At 35.3% G+C, this 5374-nt stretch overlaps 1 long non-coding RNA gene across 1 annotated transcript in view; it reads left to right on the top strand.

The window, feature by feature from the left end:
• Positions 1–4816, top strand: part of LOC144957273 (uncharacterized) — a 9984-nt gene extending 5168 nt beyond the window's left edge. The window contains exons 4-5 of the long non-coding RNA XR_013642111.1: positions 845–885; positions 4710–4816. This is a non-coding gene — a long non-coding RNA (uncharacterized LOC144957273). The remainder of the gene's footprint in view (positions 1–844; positions 886–4709) is intronic.
• The last annotated feature ends 558 nt before the right edge of the window (positions 4817–5374 follow it).

Here is a 5374-nt window from a genome sequence, read left to right as displayed (position 1 = left end):
GAAGACAACTGATGATAGATTTTATGACTTGTATTTAAAAAAGCAAATATTGATATTTTAGTCCAAATGTAAAAAAAAACAAAAAACCCAAAAAAAAAACAACAACAAAATAATATCAATTGAGGTTGTTTTTTTTTTTCAAAATAGAAGGCAAATGACTTTATTTCGTCAAGTGACAAAACCTATAATAATACATATAATATGGTCACTCCTATAATGAAATATTTGTTTGGCAACTATAATACCCTGGCTGTCCCGATAACTGAGATGGTAGAGCACTCGCTTCACACGCAAAAGGATCGGCTGTAGTCGCAATTCTTTTCTGACCCACCTATTCACCCAGCAGTGAATGGGTAGCTGAGTACTTTGGCGGAAAGTACTTTGCGATAGACTAGCATCCTATCCAATGGATAGCAATCAATTGCTATTATCTGTTTCACACTATAGAAACCGGGATAAACTCCGGCTTCATTTGCCGAATGACTCGAAAGATCTACTGTAAAAACAAAACAAAAATACTCAAAAAAAAACCCCAAAAAACCCCAACTATATTACGCTTACACACAACCGTTTTGAGACTCTGATTCACAAGTATTTATTCCACCGTTGCTTTAATAGTACATAGTGGACATTGCGTCTGATAATTTATATAAAATTGCAATTATTCTTAAATTCTAAATGGAGAAAAAACATTTGAATATAAACAATTTTGTATCAAAGGATTATTTGAACATGACCTTATTACAGTTTTTAACGGTTATCAACTCATTTCACAATGAATAGGGAGACGTTTCATGACATTTATCTATATGTGTTTTTGTGATTCTAACTTGCATATTTACAGCCAATGCTTTACGATGAAGTAAGTCTGGAAAATGTACCACAGTACGTATTACATCTTCATTAATGCTATCATTCTTCTTCTTCTTCTTCTTCTTCTTCTTCTTCTTCTTCTTCTTCTTCTTCTTCTTCTTCTTCTTCTTCTTTCTCTTCTTCTTCTTCTTCTTCTCTTCTTCTCTTCTTCTTCTTCCTTTCTTCTCTTCTTCTTCTTCTTCTTCTTCTTCTTCATCCTTTTTCTTCTTCTCTTCTTCTTCTTCTTCTTCTCTCTTCCTTCTTCTTTCTTCTTCTCTTCTTCTCTCTTTCTTTCTTCTCTTCTTCTTCTTCTTCTCTTCTTCTTCTTCTTCTTCTTCTTCTTCTTCTTCTTCTTCTTCTTCTTCTCTTCTTCTTCTTCTCTTTCTTCTTCTTCTTCTCTCTTCTTCTTCTTCTTCTTCTTCTTCTCTTCTTCTTCTTCTTCCTTCTTTCTTCTTCTTCCTTCTTCTTCTTCTTCTTCTTCTCTTCTTCTTCTTCTTTCTTCCTTCTTCTTCTTCTCTCTTCTTCTTCTCTTCTCCTTCTTCTTCTCTTCTTCTTCTTCTTCTCTTCTTCTCTTCTTCTTCTTCTTCTTCTTCTTCTTCTTCTTCTTCTTCTTCTTCTTCTTCTTCTCTTCTTCTTCTCTTCTTCTTCTTCTTCTTCTTCTTCTTCTTCTTCTTCTTCTTCTTCTTCTTCTTCTTCTTCTTCTTCTTCTCTTCCTTCTTCTTCTTCTCTTCTTCTTCTTCTTTCTTCTTCTTCTTCTTCTCTTCTTCTTCTTTCTTCTTCTTCTTCTTCTCTTCTTCTTCTTCTTCTTTCTTCTTCTTCTTCTTCTTTTCTTCTTCTTCTTCTTCTTCTTTCTTCTTCTTCTCTTCTTCTTCTTCTTCTTTCTTCTTCTTCTTCTTCTTCTTCTTCTTCTCTTCTTCTTCTTCTTCTTCTTCTTCTCTTCTTCTTCTTCTTCTTCTTTCTTCTTCTTCTTCTTCTTCTTCTTTTCTTTCTTCTTCTTCTTCTTCTCTTCTCTTCTTCTTCTTCTTCTTCTTCTTCTTCTTCTTCTTCTTCTTCTTCTTCTTTCTTCTCTCTTCTTCTTCTTTCTTCTTCTCTTCTTCCTCTTCTTCTTCTTCTTCTTCTTCTTCTTCTTCCTTCTTCTTCTTCTTCTTCTTCTTCTTCTTCTCTTCTTCTTCTTCTTCTCTTTCTTCTTCTTCTCTTCTTCTCTTCTTCTCTTCTTTCTTCTTCTTCTTCTTCTCTTCTTCTTCTTCTCTTCTTCTTCTTCTCTCTTCTTTCTTCTTCTTTCCTTCTCTTTCTTCTTCTTTCTTCTCCTCTTCTTCTTCTTCTTCTTTCTTCTTCTTTCTTCTTCTTCTTCTTTTCTTCTTCTTCTTCTTCTTTCCTTCTTCTTCCTTCTCTTCTTCTTCTTCTTCTCTTTCCTTCTCTTCTTCTTCTTCTCTTCTTCTTCTTCTTCTTCTTCTTTCTTTTCTTCTTCTTTTCTTCTTCTTCTTTCTTCCTTTTCTTCTTCTTCTTCTTTCTTCTCTTCTTCTTCTTCTTCCCTTTTTCTTCTTCCTTCTTCTTCTTCTTCTTCTTCTTCTTCTTCTTCTTCTCTTCTTCTTCTTCTTCTTCTTCTTCTTCTTCCTTCTTCTTCTTCTTCTTCTCCTTCTTCTCTTCTCTTCTTCTCTTCTTCTTCTTCTTCTTCTTCTTCTCCTCTTCTTCTTCTTCTTCTTTCTTCTCTCTTCTTCTTCTTCTCTTCTTCTCTTCTTTCTTCTTTTCTTTCTTCTTCTCTTCTCTTTCTTCTTCTTCTTCTTCTCTTCTCTCTTCTTCTTTCTCTCTCTTCTTCTTCCTTCTTCTTCTTCTTTCTTCTTCTTCTTCTTATTCTTCTCCTCCTCTTCTCTACTTGTTTAGTTAGAATTATTCATAAACATGGATGGCAAAAAAAAAACAACAAAAAAACAAAACAAACAATAACAAAGAATTGAGCGAGGTCAACATCATTCTTTCTATACTTCCGAAATGCAATGTTGTGATTTTCATAACCAGACGCACACTATCTTTTCACGAGTGATGTGAAAATTCGATGTAAATTGTCTGATTGACAAATCAAGTGAAAAATATTGATCACCGGACGGTCTAAAAATATAAGAAAGAACAGATTCACATCTATTTAATCTATTCTACATTGTTTACAATGCACTCTGGATACGTCGACGTTGCCATCAGTCGATTTTTTTTCTTGGTCCCTCCCCCTTCTTCCTATATAACATTAGTAAAAAAAAAAAAAAACTCCACATAAGTCGATGTCGCTTAAGTCGATGTTCTTATCACTCATGACTACAAAAAAATCACAAATAAACAAGTATTTCCATTGGTTAAAAAAGCTACCAGTAAGAATTTTAAGTGGTTAAGAATATCCGCGAACGATTGGCGCACATCGATGTGATGTAGGTGCTTTGCCTGACGTCCGTGTTCAATGTACATGAGCAGTATTGAATAACTTTAATTTCTCCATCTCAAATTTTACATTGTCGCAACTTCAAGTTCCAGATTTTTTTTTTGGTTCTAATCCCATGCCATCCTATGTAATAGCCCTCTTAATTAGTATCAATTTTATCAAGAAGAATTCAAGTCAAGTCTACAACTACAACTACAATGGCAAACCTATCGCGGAAAAGGAAGATTCGATGCATTTGGAAAGTTTGGCATGCGACAGAAAATCATCGCATAGGAAATCGGCATACCAGCTATTTCTGTCTCGACGATTTACAAGAAGCATGACCTTGACCTTGAGGCTCCTACCCTTCCGCTTTTCGCGGAATAATTTCACTTAATTGGTATACATTCCACATTCAAGGCAAAAATTCTGCTTTTCACCTTTCCTATCAAGGAAATTTTTTTTAAAAATCCCTAGCGAAAAAAAAGTGAGCTATGGCTTATTTCGTCATCTCCTATGGTCAATCAACACAAATTTTGTGTATGATTAGTCTCTTCAAAGTGTGTGCTGCTGATGTCGGATAATATGTTTGGGAGGGGGGTTGACCAAAGTATTATTATTATTATCATTATTGTGACTCCGATTCGTGAGGTCAATGACCTTGGTAATATTATATGTTGGCTTCAATCGGTAATAATATTATTTGAGTACGGTCAGCTTCTTTCCCTATTTAATTTTAGCCCTGTGTGTGTGTACCGGCACGCGCGTTTGCTTGATTAGGTGTGTGTATATGTGGGAGGGGGGGGGCGTTCTGACAAGGTGAAATCCATCCATTCAATGCGTTGCTCTCAGACGGCCTGGACTTGTGTGTTCTCTATTATTATTTGACCCCATTCTTAGTCTTTACACAATCTGTACATTTTTAATCATTTGAGTACTTTTGGATTGTCTATTACATTTTCTGTTGCGAAGCATGTCATAGTCAATAACAATAAGTTGATTCCGCTTTTTTATCTCAAATTCCGATTGTTATGTATTCTGATTCCTCTACGGGGCTATTGGGGCTAGGAGCCTCTGATGACCACTACAGAGACCGCGCGATATGAAGGGACATACTTATTCTAGATTGGTTTGCTTTGTTCAAATGAGCTTTTGCTCATTTGGTTACCCTCCCGTTAAGTTGATTTTCGGATAAGTCGATTTTTTTCTCGGTTCCCCTGGGCATCATCTTATCCGGAGTCCACTGTACATGTAAACGGTTATATTTTTCCCAGCGGGCTTGAGGTTTGGCATAAATTCTGTGCTTTATTAAAGTTAATTATTGAAATTTGGTTCAACATTGCGTAAAACCAAGTTGATGTGTTGGCTATCATAATAATATTGTTTCCAACATAACTAGACTACCTGATATGTTTTTAACTTTGTGATTTTAACTATATTTTATTGGCAGCCCAGAAGTTCCGAACGTTGAATAGAGATGTGTGGAGCTGTCGTCTATTTTATGTTTTGTCTTCTGTCTTTTTTAACAAAAGCAGAATAAAATGACATATAAACATACTTGGAATCTTTCTTTAATTAGTTGAATTTATCTCACATTCTTTTTTTTAATGGAGCTCTTATATAGCGCAATATCCAATGGACGTGATCAATGCGCTTTACAATGGGTTCCTGACCAACAGCAACACATAAAATATAAAACGACACATGACGCCTATTAGGCGTTATTATATTTCCGACATATACAATTCTAGGTACTTATTATACAGATGAGTACGGTGAGAGAATGTGAGTAAAGACCCTTTCCAAGGTCTCAACTATGCGAAGCCAGGACCTTCCGATCCGAAAGCGAGTGTCATATCACTAGACCACATAACCTCATACTATTGAATATTCTTCACAGAAGTACGTGATAAAACGTCTCTGCATCATGAAAACCTATCTGTGAACACGATAGGATTTGGCAGAGGGCATTAGAGAAAGGTTTAAAATGTCATTAATACAAATATTTCCTACTGTCAGGTGGGGAAAATTTGACATAAGTTGAAAATTTGCCAAATTAATTTGGGTTGGAGAAGAAATTTATCCCGCCCGGTTTCCATACGTGACATGGACAAT

This window comes from Berghia stephanieae, chromosome 11 (assembly GCF_034508935.2).
Source record: "Berghia stephanieae isolate SIO BIC M18660-M18661 chromosome 11, UCSD_Bste_1.3, whole genome shotgun sequence".
In the NCBI taxonomy this organism is placed as follows: domain Eukaryota; kingdom Metazoa; phylum Mollusca; class Gastropoda; order Nudibranchia; family Aeolidiidae; genus Berghia; species Berghia stephanieae.
This window is presented reverse-complemented; position numbering and strand designations above follow the sequence as displayed.